This window comes from Camellia sinensis, chromosome 9, assembly GCF_055761805.1.
Source record: "Camellia sinensis isolate YWXY chromosome 9, ASM5576180v1, whole genome shotgun sequence".
Classification (NCBI taxonomy): domain Eukaryota; kingdom Viridiplantae; phylum Streptophyta; class Magnoliopsida; order Ericales; family Theaceae; genus Camellia; species Camellia sinensis.
The window spans coordinates 175,566,748-175,586,586 of record NC_138969.1 but is presented as its reverse complement, the minus strand read 5'-3'; the positions used below and the strand labels follow the sequence as shown (position 1 = coordinate 175,586,586).

Genomic DNA, 19,839 nt, shown 5'->3' with positions numbered 1-19,839 from the left:
GGTTGAGTGAAGGGTATAATTGATATATTTAGTGTGTAGATTGAGAAAACTAATTAATAATGAAATTACAAAGTGTGTACACTAAGAAATGATGTGGATTGAGATAATTAAGTGTGTGGAAATAGAATTTGTCCATAATCATTATATTTTTTCTCTCATAAAAAGTAAAAAAAGTAAAAAAAAAAAAACATATTCCAAATGACGCTTTTTAACCACAAACTAAAATAATTAAGAAAACTAAAAAATTAAAAAATTAACCCACTCCCCAAACCAATTCTATAGGATGTTAGTGCAAGGAAAATCCCAGACTCTCAACATTATCAATCCACAATCCCACTTCTGTCGTATTGAATTCTGAACTCATTTTACGCAATAAACAAACCTGATATTCACTCTGTTCCCATCAAATAAAGTCTTCAGCAGCCAGCATCATATTTTTTATTTTTATTTTTTTCAGTTTCCTCCCAAAAATCCTATTCATTGGAAGTTTGTATTTTATAAATAAAATGTAGGATATGATATAAATTTTTAAAAAAAGCATGTACAGTACACAAAATAAATGTCATCTATTAATTTAAGTATAAAAATTTTAAACTTAATAACGCAACAATCAATTATAATATCTAAATTAATAGTCTCTTATATTTTTTTTAATTATTAATTAATCATTTCATTTATATATTATTGGGTCTAGAAAAGAGTAATGCTAAAATCCCACAATTTGAATACTTAAATTTACCTATAATAATGTAGTAAAAGAAGTATTCTACACAATTAAATATATAACAAATCAAAAATTAGCATGTATCAGCCACGTCATTATGAATCAAATTATAAAATGATTTTTATAGATTTTAAATATTTTTCCGTTTATAAAGTGAATTTAGAAAGTACTTATATTTAATTTTCTATTTTATAAAAGGCATCGGATATAGAAATGGGGGTAGAAAATAAGTATTTATATCAATTTCCTTAATTAGGTAGCCGTTGACAATACTTTCCACTGTCCCAACCTATAAGTATGCCTAGAGGGGCGCTAAAATGCAGAGTTTGATCACCATGAACTCATCCTTAAATATCTCTACTTTTGGGAATATTTTTAATTATTTTAGTTACAAAAAATAAAATAATTTTTTAACTTAATAAAATAAAATATTTTATTTAATTCATACTCATTATATTTTTTTTTTCACAAAAAAATTTAAAAAATTAAAAAAAATCAAAAATTCTTTTCAAACAAAACTTTTTAACCTTAAATTAAAATAATTAAAAAAATCAAAAAATTAAAAAACCAACCCAGTCCCGAACGAACCCTGTTTCTTTGCATTCTAATTTGCTGCCTAAGCCTCAGAATGAAAGCAACCCCAACTTTCGTAGATATTTTTTGCCCAGGCACAACAACTTACACTTGCACATACCAATCCAACCTCAACACCCTCTTCTCTTCCCTCTCCTCCAATTCCAGCTCCATCAATGGCTTCTTCTACTCCTACGCCGGCCTCAACCTGCTCGACATAGCCTACGGCCTCTTACTCTCTGCCGCGGTGATGTTTCCTCCACGGTCTGTCAAGACTGCGTCTCCTTTGCTACTACAGATGTATTGCAAAAATGTCCAAATTCAACGGTTGTTACGATTTGGTACGATGAGTGCATGTTACGATACTCGAACCAATCCATCATCGATATTGCCGGACTTGATTGTTTGCGACGGGTCAAGCTAATTTCTCATCTCTTCAAACGTTGTATGGATTAGCGCAGTTCACGCCGGACTTGATTGTTTTGGATTGCAATAATTGCCTTGGAATTGCTATCTCCATTTTTCCGAGCTGCTGTGATGGAAGTCTGGGTGCTGAGGTTCTGTTTCCGAGTTGTAATGTTAGGTATGAGTTCTACCGTTTCTACAACGTCACCGACACTTCACCACCGCCTTCACCACCACCTCCACCGGTCCTTCTTCCCCCACGTCCTCGTCCTGCGAGCAGTCCAGGTAAATTCCAAACAAAACATATAGACTCAGTTTGGAATTTGAAAATAAATTTTCTTGTTGTTGCGGGAAAGGACGGTATCTCATTGCAAGTACTCATTGCCATCTTGCTTCAATCGGGAGCTCTGCTTTCTTGTCAGTGTAGGATTCTTTTTCATATGTAGGAAAGGGAGAAGAAATGTGATGCCGTTGACTCAGATAGTTGTATGACTATAACAAAAAAAAAAAAAAAAAAAAAAACGAAAAACAAAAAAACACTGGGTTCTTTTCCTCACTTGTTTTGAAATTCATTACGTTTTTGTTGTGTCCAGTTGGGGATGAAATGTCAACAGTTGTACAATCCTTGCAATTTGATTTGGGTACAATTCAAGTCACCACGAACAACTTCTCTGATGATAACAAAATTGGTGAAGGTGGATTTGGATCCATCTACAAAGTAATGTGTTGGATCTAATTGTAAAATACACAATCCTCTTTCAAAATGTTAATGTATATATTGTATATATTTCTAAATATATTAGGTATTGATTTCTTATATATATTTGGAAATAATCATAGTTACGTTTGTTGTAAGATACTCTTTCTCAAATTTAGATTTCTAATACGATACTTTTTCTCAATATATATATATATATACAAGTCTTCTATTGTATAGAATAAATTCATTGAATGCAATATATATTATTTTTTTTCTCTCTCTCTACTATTTGAACATGGTATCAAAGCTAGGTTAAATATCTAGTAATTTCGCTTCACCGGCGGGTGGCAACCTTACCTTGGCCGCTCGCCAGACCTTAACCCATTTTAATGTCATATTTTCTTTTCAGTAACGCTTCGTGGTGATCTCTTCCTCTATCCATTAGTTTATTCATATCTTAAATACATCTATCATATATATATATATATATATTTTACTCGCAATCCATTTTTTTTTTTTTTGGTGTATTTCTGCTCCACTATCTTTCCCTTTGTTTTAACCTCAAATAGGTTTCTATCTTCAAACCTATTTGAGTTTGAGGGGGATGTTATACTTATATCATGGTGAGCATGGTGATCTGCCATGTGAACCACCTAAGCTGCCCCCTCTGGCGCACAACCCAATTCGCTTCCTTTGGCGCACCATCCAAGTCACCCCTTGTTGTACCACCTAAACCGCCCCCTCTGGCGCACCATCTTAGATGGGCGGCTTGGAAAGTGCGCTAGAGGGAGCGAATTGGGTTGTGTGCTAGAAGGGGTGGCTTAGGTGGTTCACATAGTAGATCACCATGCTCACCATGATATAAGTATAATGCACCAAGGGGGCGACTTAAGTGGTGCGCCAAGGGAATTGTTAATATATATATGGTATATATTCCAAGATATATTAGGTGCTAATTTCCTAGATATATTTGGGAAGAGCCATAGTTAGGTTTCTTATAAGATACTCTTTCTCACAGTTAGGTTTTTAATAGGATACTCTTCTCAGCCTGTATATATAGGTCTTCTATTGTATAGAATAAATTTATTGAATACAATACACATTATTTCCTCTCTCTCTCTCTACTATTTGAACACGAAAATATTAGAAGTTGCAATAATTTGGATCCAAAATTTCAATGGATTATGTATATTCTCAGGGTATACTTTCGGGTGGGCAACATATAACTGTGAAGAGGCTATCTCAAAACTCAAGGCAAGGTATAGAAATGTTCAAGAATGAGGTTATGTTGGTAGCCAAGCTTCAACACAGAAATCTAGTGAGGTTACTTGGATTTTGCTTGGAAGGAGAAGAGAAGATACCCATTTATGAATTTGTGCCCAACAAAAGCCTGGACTACTTTCTATTTGGTTGGGCAAATCTTCTTAATAATACTTTCATTTAGCTTGATAATAACACATGATAGCCATGAGTGTACATTCTAAAAATTGCATTCTTGACACTACAAGAATTAACATTTTTGCCGACCAAAAAATTAGTCGCTAAAAGCCCATTTTTAGTCAGCAAAAGTTATCTGCGACCAATTTTTTTGGTCACTACTTTGGTCGCCAATTGAGGGTCGGCAAAAGTAATTCGCGACCAAAATTTTGGTTGGTCGGGAAAAGTTGGATTTGCCAACTAAATTTTTTGTCGCTAAATATATCATTACTGCGACTAATCCATTTTGTCGCTAAAACATTTTGGTCGTGAAAACTGATATTTTGCCGACCATATATCTTAGTCACTAATTGTCACATTCCATGACCAAAAAATTTGGGCGCCAATTATCACATTCAACGACCAAAAAGTTTGGTCGCCAATTGTAACATTCCACGACCAAAAATTTTGGTCGCCAATTGTGACATTCTACGACCTCTTAGCTTGGTCGCCAATTGTCACATTCCATAACCAAAATAATTAGTTGCCAATTGTCATATTCCACGACCAAACATGTTTGTCGCCAAAAGAAATGCTTGAGCAACTAAAACTTCAGTCAGCAATAGACCTATTCGCGACCAAATCCTTTGGTTGCCAAAATTAATAATTTTAACGACTAATTATTTAGTCGCCAAATGTGCTTGGTGATACACCAACTACTTTATTTAGTCGGCAAAAGTATAACTTTTCTTTCCCGACTAATCAATTGGTCGCCAAAACTGGAAAAACAAAACCAAATTTTGGTCGCCAACATCCAACAAAATAAACCTGTAATTTATAATAATCCATCCAATTTATTCAATATAATCTGTAATTTTCAAAAATCATTCAAACTAACAAATAAATTGAATCATGAACATTCAACAAAATACATATATCAACTATTTCTGAACCTGTTTAATTAAAGTCAGCAGCTATTATAAGTTTTCATCCACAGGCAATTCCAAACTACATATTTCATCCAGCATAAAAATTTAAACATAACAAGTACTTGTTATTATGTTTTAAATTTTTATCCATGTACATCATCCCAAAAATATAACTGGTAGTCTACCAAATATTTTCTATACACACCCATCCAAAAATATAACTACTAGTATATCCAAAAATATAACTACTAGTCTACCCTAATATTTTCCATATACATCTATACAAAAATATGTAATCTTTCCAAAAATGCAAAAAGTGCCAATTTGTCCTGTACAATTTAGCTTTGTGCACGAGTTCATCCATCTGTACCAAAGAAAAAGAGAAATAATGTCAGGTAAAATTGGACAAATAATGAAAAATGTTCATGAAAACTAAAGGTCACATTAGCAAATTAAATGACTTTCATTATCAAATTGTAAAAAAAACAATAGCATTCTTATGTTTATAGAATAAATTGGATCAGCCACCATTCCAGATCCAATATAGTGCCACGGAGTAGAAACCAACATGGCAACTGAAATTGATCCATATTGTTAATAACTCCTATCTTCCTCAATGAACCTTTCATGTGAATTAAATTTCAATCCAGAACAAACCACAATCAGTACCCCAGCTGTGTGTGCTGCTATGTGATAAAACAGCTTTTCAGAAGCCAGACAGATTGGTAGCACAAGCTAAAGGCAGAAAAAGGTGTGGCACAGCCGTAGTTGCCAACTCTACCCTAGCACCCAACTCCATTAGAAAAAAAATAAGAAGGAACAAATTTCTATGATGCCAAAGACTATGCCCTGACCTCTTTTATATTAATAGAATGAATGAAAATTAATCGACTTAAGCATTTAAACATGGATAGTTTTTTTCTTTTCCTTAATGTAAGAGTGGATTAAGCAGTTATAAATCATTACACATGTACACACAAAAAAAAAAAGTATCACATCTAGGTAACAAATTAACATTTATCTGCGTAGCATTGAACTATGTTGAACCACACCACATCCCATTAGTCAAGCATTATATCAATTTAGAGCACAAACAGCAGAATCAATTAAAGGACATCAAATCATAAAGTTTCAAGTGATAACTTGTGTAATAGGCATAGCATTCCACCATGTGTTCTCAAGGGGGCATCATTGTTATCAACTATTTCCAGTCAAAAGATAATTCATCCACTAGGAAAGATCAGAAGTATCATCTTCAACTACCATTACCTATTACAGCCACAAAAGGAGGTAATAAGCACAATAACTTGTAGCCTAAATTAATGATTGATCGATTTTATGTAAATAGGTTGCTCGTTATCAAAAGGATCCAACTCCAAAACATCTATAGCCCATCTATTATCATAAAAACTTTGAATTAAAATATGATTTTTATAAGACCATGATATGTATATAAATTTGATATAATTAGTAACATAAATTTACAATATCAAGATTACTAGCTTAACATAGCTTGTCTTTGCAGGAATCCTATACCTTTAATGGTATGTGTAAAAGACACAGCTACGACGAAAAATGATACATTGGACATGACATGTCCAAGGGCGTGTGTAGACACCCCATTTTTGACCGTTCTCAAGACTTGGACGTCATCGTTTGAACACTCGATGATCATCCATGCCTGTGTTCGTTTTGAGTTCTCGGAGGTCACGGCAGCACCCCTTGCCTCAAGATCTCTCAACTTGACTGTTTTGTGCTTGATTGTGGACCAAGCACTTGTGTTTTTGCTTCTGAGGGAAGAGGGTGGCTTGTTGGCCATCCCCTTAGCCCATCGGCCAAGGCATGAAGCCATCGGCCTTGTTTTCTTGCCATCGGCCAAAAATTTTGGCCGATCGGCACTTTTTTTGGTCGATCGGCACTTATGTTGGTCGATCGGCCATGTTTCCTGGCCGAACCCTGTTCATCTGCTTTATGCAGATATTTCATGCCAGCTGTCACAGCTGGCATGCACAATTCACCCCCTCCATACATGTGTATGGAGGGATTTGCCCCATTGCTTAGCTTCCTCAAGAAGCTTTGCTTTTGGTTCTCTATAAGAGAGAACCATCTCCCCCCTCCTCAGGGCTTCATAAAATTAAGTCTTGAAGGATAGATATATTTTTGTATCTATTCTTCTTTGTTTAGCCCTGTTTTGTACTCAAAAGTGTAGTATTATCTTACTATTGTACGCAAACACACACTAGAACACCATCCTCTTGGAGCTGAGGTCCCTTGATGTTGATTTCAGAGTTCTTGGGTTGGTTTGAGCTTGGAAAACCTGCTGGAGCTTTGTTCTTGAAAGTGTTCTTCAAGGGTGAGCATTCTTGCTTTTAATACCCTTTTCTTGCTTAAGCTTTTAGACCTTCTTGCTTATTCTTTTAAGCATAACTCTAAACTACAATAAGTTCTATTTTTTGATGTTTTAGATCTTTGTTTAAGATTACTTTTTGGTTTGGGGTTGTTTCCCTCCTCTCAGGCCTTGTTAGGCCTTGTTTTAGGCCATCCCTTTTGGCCCTTGTTCTTGGTTTTACATGACCTTCCTACCACTGAAATCCAGGAGATTTTCAGTGGTGGGAAGGTGGCTTTAGAGTCCTAAATAGAAAAGGGTCATCCCCTCTCCTTATTGTCTTGAATGCTAGTATAAATGGCTTATATTGGTAGCATGTTTGCTTGGCTTGTTTTAGCTTCATTTTAGTATGTATTAGCTTTGTTTTGCCATGATATACCATTGTTTTGACTTGGTTTGGACATACCATGTATGCTTCATGTACTTGCCTTGCAATCCTTTCATTTGCCTTAACATGCATCATGCTTTAAGCCATGTTTCTAGCATGATTTTGGGTTGACTCCATGAAGCTTTTAGCCTTGTTGTAACATGCTTAAGCTCTGATTTGAGTTGTTTTGAGCATATATGCCATGCTTTGTATAGCCATAAGACATTCTAACTTGTTAGCCTTAAGTGTCCAAGTCACTAGCATGCTTTACTTGGACCATTTCAATGATTTGGCATCATTTGTTATACTATTTCAGTCCATGTTTCATGCTCAAACACTTGCACTTGTCACTCCTTTAATGCTTTAAAGAGTTGATGTTTTATGCCTCATTAATGGGTCATTGTGTGTGCCATCATGCTTAGGTCTTTGGGATGACATCTAAGTGGGTTTTTGGTTTTGTTTTACCATGCCATAACTCTGTCTTTCATTTCTTAAGTCAGGCCACGTTTGGTTTTGATAGGTGCAGTGTAACACCTCTTTTGTAGCCTTGCATGCCTCGTGCTTTCGGCCCTTTGTTCTAGATTATTTTGGCTTTGGTCCTTGCATGTTTTAGGCTCATTTTGGCATGATCTAGGACTATTTTGGATTATACTTGTCATTTGCTTCAGATTTTGCATGGCCTTGGTTTGAGTCCCTTGGCTAGTTTCAAGCTTTAAGACTTTTTGCATGACTTGCTTGCTTTGTTTGGTTGGTTTGGCACCTTTCCTAACATGATTTCAGAGCTTACAATGTATGCCACATGTCCATGTTTGTCCTCTTTTAAGTGTTCTTGAAAGCTGCTCTCCTATGCTTAGGTGATAGGCAATTGGCATGCATGTTTGTATGTACCTTTGTCTTCATTTTCATAGCATTTCGGCCATTGTTTTGGGCATGTTTAAGAGCTGTCCACTTTAGTTTAAGTCCATCCCTTCGAATGTTGTTGCATATTTACTTCGCATGTTGTTGCATGCTTATTGCATACTTGGTACATTATATGTTGTTGCATATTAGTTCCCTTGCATGTTGTGGCATGCTAGTCCTATTACATTATGCTTACATGCTTGTTGCATGCTCATCTATCTTGCATACTTGTTAGATTACATGTTGTTGCATGTTTGTTATTGGTATTGTTGTTGCATGCTTATTACATTGTATGCATGCATGCATGTTTGCATACTTAGGTTGCATATCGCTTGCTTGCATGCTCATGTTGCATTAGCTTGCTTGCATGCTTAGGTTGCATTGCATTATGTGTGCATCCCTTGCCTCTTGATCAAGCATGATAGAGGTTGGGGCCCCTTACGTGTTCTTTTGTGCATCTCATTTAATATTGAATTGCACACTTGGCTCCTTTGGCCATCATGCATTGAAATGCATGATTGGTGGTCCGAGGGTCGAGAACTACACACCTTTGAGTCTTAAACATAATAAGGGGTGTAGTTGTGTAGACATTGTCTTGTAAATGTATTGTCATGCTTTGTTTGTCCTCTGCTGTAGCAACAGGAGCTTTTCACAGGAAGAAATGGTCGATCGACCATATTCAGTGCAGATCGGCAACAAACACTTGGCCGAGAGCCTTATATTTGGTCGATGACCTTCTTATCTTGGTCGATGGCATCATTTCTTGGTCGATGACCTCCCACAGTGTACACAAAATGGTTCAGAAGTGTCACAGAAGTTGGCACAATTTTCAGAGGTACAGAGCAGTGCAAACAGAGGCAACATGTAGCATGGCGATGGATTTTCGAGCAAAGCCGTCCGAGCATGCATTCATCCCTCGTCTTGAGGCCATTTTAGTGTTTTAATAACTTAGAATAGTTATTTATTTCGATTTGATTGTGTAATTAATTAATTAGCTTGTTAGTTAGTTAATTAGATGATTTGTATTATTCTTTTGGTCCCTCCGTCGAGAGGGCACAATTTTGTAATAAGCGTGCGTGTGTGTAATGCATGTCTTCCAACCCCCATTTCTTTCTCCCTTTTACTTAACCGCTTACGATGGTTAGTTTTAGGGCATATTTCAATTAGCATCCTTATGCTATGCAAGTTTGCACCATTCATCCGTATTGTATGCACCGGGCTCGGCGTATCATACTAACTGCATTGTATTTCAATTCTAAAGATCAATACATGTATCAATTGTTGTATTTCACATGCCATTTTAGACTAGCTGAGCCTATTTCTAGTTGCATTTAGCATATGTTGCATTAGCCATTTTGACATAGACTAGAATCATGCATTGATTACTAACTAGTTCTTTATTTTGGCTCGGAGTACACTGTAAGTGTTTATGTTTTAGCATCTTGCATGTGTGTGAGTGTTGACATGACAACATGCTTTCCATGAGGCTAACTGCTTATGTGATATAACTACTTGAATGCCTGTGGGTGAAGGTTGGATTACTTGAATTGGGACAATTCATTGAAACCCGCATTTTAGCCTACTCGCGAGTAGCAAACTTCAAACCATTTTTAAACAAATGAAAATGCAATGCTTTGTTCCAAATTAGGCGATCTAGTCTATACTTGTGTGTTGTGCGCATCACATAGTAATTCTAGCTAATTAACTGGAATAAGAACGCATGTGTTTTCAAAAACAAGATATCATGCTTAGTACAGACCGATCATTGATCGGGCGAGCGGGGGTTCTCATAGATGACCTTCCCTTCTCGTACCCAAGTTCCCGAGCCGAGAAAACTTTGGTGATGACGGACACGTGGCCTTAGGCACCAGCCAGGGTTTCTTAAATTCCCCCAAAATAAAATATTTAGGTGGCGACTCTGTATCTGGCAAAGCAATCCATGTTTGGCACTTCTTTCTTAAAAATCAGTTTTCCAAAACGATTTGCCGGATTCGGACTCTTTGGTGATTTATCAGTCTTGCATTACACTTTGCGAGATCAGATGAAAAACCGTGACATTTGAGTCCGAACTGTAGCATGAAGCCTAAGGGCGCATCTACAGCGTGACAGAAAGCTACTGGAGTGAGGACTGTCAAGAGTTCTTTGTTGATTGGCTGTGTAGGCAGATTAGAAATCAAGAAAATGATGCAAGCCAAAATTTAACCTATAAAGAACTAATAACAAATGCAGAAGATGAAACTCACTGCTCGTTTTGGCAGACCAACAGCCCAACTGACAAGACAATAGACCACACCAACTAGGAGATGTATAACTGAAACAAAGCTGCAAAAGGGAAAAAATGATCTTTTAATTATCACAACATTTGAGAGCTGCATAGAGAGCTTAATAACACAATCTAACTTCACTATTTATAAGGCCCTAACACATTCAGCAAAGGTAACTTACTATGGATATGGAAAATAATTATAAACTTTCTTGTTCAGAATATTGAAAATGACATTTAGGAAGTACCTGCGTAGAACAATAAACTAGATAATCAGCAAATGAATTCCGTATGCAGTAATTAGTGTCAAGAACAATTTACAAAAAAAATTTACAGCCCGCACAACAAAGAGAGTAGGGGTAATAAGGTGAAGTATCACATTTGCGTCAGTTGGAGTTATAAATCAATCACAATACAGAAATAATTCGTTAAAAATCAATCAAGACTTGAGAATAAGATTGAGCACCCCAAATCGTAAGGCATTCCACTGAGATAATAAGTCCAGCCTAATCCAACCACCCCAAATGGCAAGTTGAGCACCAGGCCAAAAACATAATCACAAGCTATCATATAAGAATTTACCATATATTGTCATGCAAAATTTTGTAGTGAATGCCCTAGTGCAATGAAAGTCGCAATTTACAACAGTCTACAATCTATCTTATCTAACTTATCCAAAATCAGACCAGAATAATCAACTATCAACAACTACCAAGAATTTGAAAAGTGTAACAGCAATAATGAAAAATCATAAAAAGTCTAGAATGATAACTTCATGTATTACAATGCTATAGCCTACAAGACATTTTATAGTAATTCAAAGTAAAAACAAATGAAAAGGAAATACACAAGGACAAAATTTATCATAGGGATGAACTATGACAATGTTTAACTAATTTGAAAATCTAATTTGCAAGCATGGGAAAAACAAACCCACATCTAAAGTTTTGAAAGTATGTACTAAAAATTTGCTATAGTTGTAAGGCAAGAGAATTAAGTCAATTATCATCGAAAATCAAGTCCGATATGGCCCACCATTTCAAAATGCATCAAGCAGGCCAGGATGCTAACCTAAATCCATAATCATGAGCACAACCATTGAAACTTCAAAATGTGGGTCTGCTCCTTACATAGTTCATTTACTTTAGTACTATTTTCCCTTCAGAAATAATCCAGAATCTAGAATCATGACCAGCCCTTTGATTACAGCACCACATTTCCATTTCTCAAAAAGGGGAAGGAAAAAAAAAATAAAGGTAAAGAAAAAAAAAATGAAATGAATTACATTACAAAATGGACACTAATTTACACAAAACAGGACGTTTGGGAGTAACGGTATGACCTAAAACAAAAATGTTAGTGCATGGGTCAAATGTACTATGCTCTCTCTATTTCATAATATGAGTTCGGCATATCAGAAATTTGCAAGTAGAAGAGTAGGCAACATCCCAGGGAGCCTTGTTACAGAGAATATAGAGGTTTATTCAGTCAACCTCATTTGCGCTCTTAGCCCACCTGTCTGTCCTCCAGAGTGTAAGAGAGGCCTGTCAGGTAAAGCCTGAAGGTTCGTGTTTCTATACTTTGTCACACCCATATTCTATTAACATGACAACAAAAACTGTGAAAAATTCAATTAGTAAATATTTTGATTTCTTTTCTTTGCAACCAAACAGGGGGAAATGGAAATGCTTAGGAAAACGGAAAACCTAACCTTCGTTTCTTGCTTCTATGTCCATCACTTTCTTCTTCTTCTTCAGACTCCGACTTGTTGCCTTCAAGTTTTAGAGTCTCTGAACCTTCCTCGTGAATCGCTTCTTCATCTTCTTTTTCTTCGACAGTGACAGCGTTGTTGTGGGTCCTCTAAACACGGGTCTCGAGGAAAGAATTGACTTGGTCTCGGATGAAGGCTTTGCGGTCAAGACAAGTCGACGCCGAACTCCGACTCCAGGGTGCGTCGGACAGATCGGACGGTGGTGGTGTTGAGGTCGGAGGTCTAGAGCACATCCTAGAGCCGATTCACCAGCTTTGAATCTGAAACCATGTTTACTATTACTTGTATTCAGATACTCTAATCCAATTAAAGAACTCAACCAAGAAAAAGAAGAGAAGAAGAAGAGAGAGTGAAATTGGTGAGATATGATTTAGGGTTTGAAATGGTTTGATTTAGAGTTTGAAATGGATGAGTGTGGTGGAGGAGTAGAGAGTGACTTCTGCAAAGAGTATTTCATTTTATCATTGGGCGCAAGAGTATTTCATTTTGGCGCCTCAGCATTTCATTTTGCCCCCAATTTTTATGAGAGAGAGAATAATTTGATTGGTTTAAATAGAGAACAGGCGGGGGAATCTACAACTTTGGTGACAAATTTGGTTTTTCGTCGGCAAATGTTATTATCTGCGATCAAAATATTTTAGTCGCTAAAAGTTTTTCATTCCCAATTTTTTTTTGTCTTCCCTCTTCGACTTTTGCCGACCAAATTTTTTTTTTTGTTGCCAAATGAAAATTTTTTGCGACTAAAATAGTAAATTGGTTGCTAAAAATCACTTTTTCGCAACAAAATATTTTTAGTCGGTAATAGTGTCAAGTTTTAGCTACGAATTTTTTTTTGGTCGGCAAAAGTGGTCTGTAATTGTGTATTTTCTTGTACTTAAGATTCCATCAAAAAAAAAAGACATAATAAGAAACAAAGCAAGATTCAATTTTCAAAGCACAGATCAAGTCAACCGTAATGACAATAAGTCCACAAGCAATTACAGATCTCTGACAAAACAAGAGCAATTGAAAACAAAAAAACAGATCTAAGAAATGGATCATCAGAGTACTCACCACCAAAACGCAAGGCAACAATCTGCATCAAAGAAAACAAACCAAAATTAATACCATATTAGAGTACAGAAGTGAGAGAGAGAGAGAGAGAGAGAGAGAGAGAGAGAGAGAGTACATGGAGTGTCGACTTGAATGGTGCCCATGAGATCGGTGTACCAGAGGTTACGGTAGTTCTGGCGGAGCTGCATCTTGTCCAGATGCTCTTGCGATGCCATTGACATCTTCGAAGAGCTCAAAAACCAGGAAACTCTAGCTGATGATGAAGAGGAAGAAGATGAAGATTTTTGAAAACACTTTTGAAAAACACCCAAAGCATTTGGCCTATTCCTACAACTTTGGGTAATCTAAGCTGGTTCATGTTTTCTAAGCTATTGTTTGGACCAACTAGCCATCTGACAGATCTGTTTGAAGTAGCAATCAAGCGCGACTCCGACAATGAAAGCGCGTTTGGTCGATTTCACAGCGATTTGGGGCTCGAGAGGGGGTGAGAGGACTCTGATCGAGGGTCAAGATTGAGCGGTTAGGTTAGGGTTTGGCTTGTTTGGAGGGGTGTGGTAGAGAAAAGGTTGAGAGAGATCAGGAATCGAGACGATGACTCAAATCTGATTCAGATCTCGACGATCTTTCGAATCCAACAGAGGTACCAGCGGAGGAGAAGAAAGATGAGGTCAACTGGTGCAGTGGGGGTTTAAGAGAGAGAAAGAGAGAGAGAGACACTAGTAGTGAGGTGGAGGTGAAGGAGAATCTGTGTGAGCGAGAGACCAATCTAATTTGTTTAAACAGAGAACAGGCGGGGACAATATTAAATGGTTTTCCTCTAAAATTTTCAACCTTTGGCGACAAAAGTAGTTTTTGGTCGGCAAATGTTAATAATTGGTGACTAAAATTTTGTTGTAGCCAAAGCTTAATTAACGGCGACTAAAATATTAGTCGGCAAAAAATATTAATTTGGCGACTAACTTTTTTTTGGTCGGAAAAAATAAAATAAATATACGACGACTAATTTTTTTTGGTCACTGAAAATAAGTTTTTGGCGACCAAAATTTTGGTCGCCAAAGTTAAAAAATAATTTTTTATTTTCCATTCGGCTACTAAATTTTACTCGCTAAAAATAAGTTTTTGGCGACCAAATTTGGTCGCCAAAGATAAAAAATAATTTTTTATTTTCCATGCGGCGACTAATTAGTTTTAGTAGCCAAAACTCAATATACGGCGACTAAAATATTTTTAGTCACTAAAAATAAGTTTTTTGGCGACCAAAATTTTGGTTGCCAAAAGATGAAACATAATTTTTTATTTTCCATTCGGCGACTACATTGTTTTAGTAGCCAAAACTCAATATACGCCGACTAAAATATTTTTTGTCGCCAAAAATAAGTTTTTTGGTGACCAAACTTTTGGTCGCCAATTCCACAACCAACTTATTTTTTATTTTCCCTGACCAACTTATTTTTTGGTCGCCAAATGTGACCTTCCGCGACCAAATTTGTAGTTGGTCGCCAAAAGGTAACTTTTAGCTACCAACTTTTATATTGCTCGCGGAAAATGGTCGCTAAAAGTGCAGATTCTTGTAGTGTGCCCTTTTAGTTCCACTCCAAATTGTACATATCATGCTCACATCTAATTCCTCATTGCTAACTTAGAACATTTTTCTTTGTTGATCATTGTGCAGATCCACAAGAACAAGAAAAGTTAGATTGGTCGAGACGTTACAAGATTATAAGAGGGATTGCTCGAGGAATGCTTGACTTTCATGAAGATTCTCAACTTAAAATTATACACTCGTGATCTCCAAGTTAGTAATATTCTGCTCGATGGGAATATGAATGCAAAAGTTTCAAATTTTGGCGTGGATAGAATCTTTGATGTGGATTAAAGTCAAGGAAATACAAGTCGAATCGTTGGAACATAATAAGTTTTGTGTCCCTTCATGCAATGTATTTGCTTTTCTCTAGGGGGCCTCCCCAATTTATCCAAAAATTTAAGAACTGCCCACATGGGCAACCTGCCTCAAAGTGGAGGCTTTTCAGAAAAAAATAAAAATAAAATAAATAACGTTCCAATTAATTAGGTTATTAATTTGTTATTACTATATAGAGACAAGTAAAGAAAATAGTTATGTATTTATTTATTTATTTATTTCTCAAGATATGTCTTAGGATTGTAGTATCATGATACACAAAACTAAAAAATAAAATAAAATAAATACGTGCTCCAAATATATATATATATATATATATATAATTTTGTTTGGTTCAGTTTTACAATTGTGTTATAATTTGTTTTTCTCCCAAAATTAGAAACTAGTTTGAAAAACAAAAAAAAAAAACATTTAAAAAAATTATTATTTACCAAAAAAGGAAAATCATATAAAAAGAATGAGTTTTTTTTTTTTTGTTTTTTTACCAAACCAACTTCTGAAATTTTTTAGATTTTTGTTTTTTTTTTTGTTTTTGTTTTTGTTTTGAAAACTCAATCAAACAAATTGAATCAGAAATCTTGATACAAGTTCATTGAGATTTTAATCAAAAGAAAAGAAAAAAAAATGTTGATATTTAGAAATGAATTTATTCTTTTTGTAAATTGTTTATGTGAAGCTTAACTGAATTAATTGTTAATCAGTAATTTATGTGAGGCTTTTTTTTTTTTTACTATTATTATTATATGTGCGTGAGTTTGATTAATAATCACTTATTTAGATTCATATAAATTTGTTCTCTCTTTATACGAGTAATATGGATTGATAACTTAATTAATTGAATTATGTTAAGGCTATACATATTCTTTTTTGTTTCCTTCTAAATAAAAACAACATCCATATTGAGATAAGTTGCTGTGTGGGTGATTGATAAATTTTTGGGTAAATTAGAGAGGTTAGGTAGACTTATTGAACTTGAAATAATGAGTACAATAACCTCATATAAAACATGCATTTTTTTTTTTCCTTTTCCAATTAAATTGTGGTGCTTATTGCTCTCAATGGTTCATGTCTTAATTTTTTGCATGCAAATTAATAAATAAACACATTAGACGCTGTTTCTTTTTTCTATATATATATATATATATATTATTTCCAAAACAATGATGTTGGGTTGCAGTAATTACATATCTCCAGAATATGTAATGCATGGACAATTCTTCGTGAAGCCTGATATGTTTAGTTTTGGTGTCTTAGTTTTGGAGATTATAAGTGACAAGAAAAATAATACCGTTTACCAATCAGGATATGCAGAGGACCTTCTAAGCTATGTGAGTGATAATTAAACTTTTTAACTATTATTTTCGATCTCAGTACCAAAATCATGACATCCACAAAATCATATATAATGAATTATTGGAGGCTTGGAAACTCTGGAGAAATAAAAGACCCTTCGAATTGATCAATTCTACTTTGGAAGGGTCGTACTCAAGAAATAAATTCATTAGATGCATTCATATTGGCTTGTTGTGCGTCCAAGAAGATCCAAATGTCAGACCTTCTATGGCAACGATTATTGTAATGCTTAACAGTTACTCTTTTACTCTATTAATTCCTCAACAACCAGCATTCTTTATTCATAGTAGAATAGAGCCACAAATAGGAAAGGCCTAGAGTTGGATCAATTTACAAGCAAGTCAATATCAGGGTCTGTGAATAAAATGTCAATTACTGAATTATATCCCAGCTAATGTGTATAGTCTAGGGCATATCAAGATTAAAGAATAGCTCTATATTGTGAGATGAATAAACTCAAACTCATATACGAAGGATATATTTCAATCTTTGTAAGATTCAAAACAATAAAAATTGTAATTATGAATTAAATATATAATAGTGTGTTATATTTTATTAGATGACTTATTGTGAGATATAAAATGTATTAAACTTTGTGCTTTCCTGTAAAAAACATATTTAAAAAAAAAAAAAATAGTTCCCCTCAAATATGTCATTTATGTGTGGCATGTAATAGTGTGTTTCATAAAATTTAATATTTTAAAATTTTAAATTAAATGATGATCAATAATTTATCATTATATTAAAACAAATATGTAACGCCCTCAAATAAAATACAAATAATCCATTACATAAGATTTATAAACATAATAAAATGATATACTTCATTCATCAGAGTTTCTATTACAAAAAGATATTACATGTGTTATACATTCATAAACCTTCATTCTGAATTTACAGCATGTAATATGAGTTAATAACAACAAAAATAAATGCCCTACGGGTTTACATCTTTCCAAGATATCAGTTGGTTACAACAAAAGAAAGAGTCCTAAGCTCTATACATGTAAAGCTCTCGGCTTGGTTGAACACTTCAGCACAAATAAAATCAAAATAGAGCCTTCACCCCTCAGTCCTCCCAAGCTATGTCCTTGGAGGTGGCATGCCACTAATACCTGAAAATGGTTTCCCAAGTAGGGTGAGCCAAAGCCCAGCAGAGATAAACTAACACAGATATAGATAACCATTCAATATAGATAACCATGTCTCCATCCATTTCCATTCATTCGTTTCAGGTTAAACTATTAACCAAATTTATTATTATCTAATCAACCAAAATGAAACTATAACTCAACGGTTCACAATTTAATACAAACAACCCTCCAACACTTCTATTTTTCCATTTTACGAAATTCTCATCCAAGGGAATCAGCACCCATATATATACACAAGATTTCAGGACTTTCACCCTGAACACTCCGGCCAACTTAGTTTTAAATGGAGTCCATCCCCTATCTCCTTCCAAACAATGGAGTACATTCCCTTTCTCCTCCCAAACAATTATACATATACAATGTATTAAAACAACGTCATATACAATGACTATCCACAACACATATTCAATGTTTCAATCATATCATCATATTCAATGACATAATTTAAATGACAAGTTTCAATTCACCTAGTTCTCATGCAATTTCTACAACAATCATAGTTATCCTCCACCGATAGCCCAAAACAGATATTTCTAGAAAAATAGAAAATCTATCGAACAGATAATTAATCAAATTTCCATAGGTGAGTGATTTAACAAACCCAACTACACCATTCATTCATACATCCTCCCAATTTCACATTTCCCATATTAATTTCATCATTTATACAAAATAATTATTAAACTCATTTTAGGGCAAATTCCCCATTTTTCTCAAATTCAACCTAATGGCTAGATTCCACCATTTTAGCACTAGAGAAACTCCATACATAAGGCCCCAAAGTCATTTTATAGATCAACATGGAAAACCCGTCTTTTCAATTTTGAACCCAAACCCTAGTTTACTCAAAATCACTCTCAAATCCCAACATCTATACACAACAACACATATCTAGGTTAAAAGTCGTATTAAGGTGTAGAATATCACTACCTCAAGTGTAGAAGCTCAAAGGAGATGAAGAAGAACCTCAAAGGTGCCCAAACTTGATTTTGGTTGGATCAAGAGGAAGCCCACAAAATGCTCTAACTCTTTATCAAAGGGAGTAGGGTAGAAAGACCCTTAGATCATGGAGTATTTATAGAGAGAAGTTGAGTTTTAGAGAGAGAGGATGTCCAATTAGGGTTTTGGGGCAAAAAGATGTAAAATTTCTGTGTAAAAATGAGTTGTTGCGAACTGATATACGCGACCTTCGCTCGAGCAAAGGAGTTGTCGCTCAAGCGACCAGACACAACAAGTGAACTCGCTCGAGCGCAAGAAGCGTCGTTCGAGCGTAGAATGCAAAGCTTTAGAAGTTTTATAGACGCACACACTCGCTCGAGCACAAGAAGCCTCGTTCAAGAGAAGCACTTCACTTTCCCAGAAATTTTGCATCTGGGAAAGAAACCTAATGTTGACACCCCATTTTTGACCGCCCTTCAGACTTGGGCGCCATTGATTGATTACTTAGTGACGAAAGTTATGCTATGCAAAGGTTTGAATTCTTTGGCAACGAGAGCTTGAAATCCCAACCTTACACCCTATTTTGGACCAAAACTATTTTGACCAAAAATGATTTTTAGACCTTAAAACCTTCTCATTCAAAATATTTTTGAAAAAGTTTCTACGAGATTCCGAGGCTCGCATTTCATTAAATGTTGCGCTTTTCGGTAAACCAAGCAAGGACAAATTGGAAATAAATGAAAGAAAGGTAAATTTTTTGAAAAATATTTCAAAACACCTTATTTAGAGGTTTAGAGTTGAAGAAAATATGAGGGGAGGGAAGAAAACTAGCTGAGGAGAAGTTAGGCATGAATTAGGTTAGGACTGAAACTGAGTAGTCTTCACTAAAATAGGCATATCTTTTTGTACACTTGGAATTTTGATATGAGGTTTTCACCATTGGAAACAAGACGTTCGGGGATTCAATTTAGACTCACGACTGACC

At 35.2% G+C, this 19,839-nt stretch overlaps 1 long non-coding RNA gene and 1 pseudogene across 1 annotated transcript; one reads left to right on the top strand and one right to left on the bottom strand.

Moving 5' to 3' along the window:
• The first annotated feature begins 1,225 nt into the window (after positions 1–1,225).
• On the top strand, positions 1,226–17,156 carry LOC114258808 (cysteine-rich receptor-like protein kinase 25; annotated as a pseudogene).
• LOC145798866 (uncharacterized) lies at positions 10,609–12,570 on the bottom strand. The gene is made up of 3 exons (XR_014340648.1): positions 12,375–12,570; positions 10,846–10,911; positions 10,609–10,722 (listed from the first exon to the last, which is right to left on the bottom strand). It is a non-coding gene; the product is annotated as an uncharacterized LOC145798866 (long non-coding RNA).
• Positions 17,157–19,839: the final 2,683 nt, after the last annotated feature.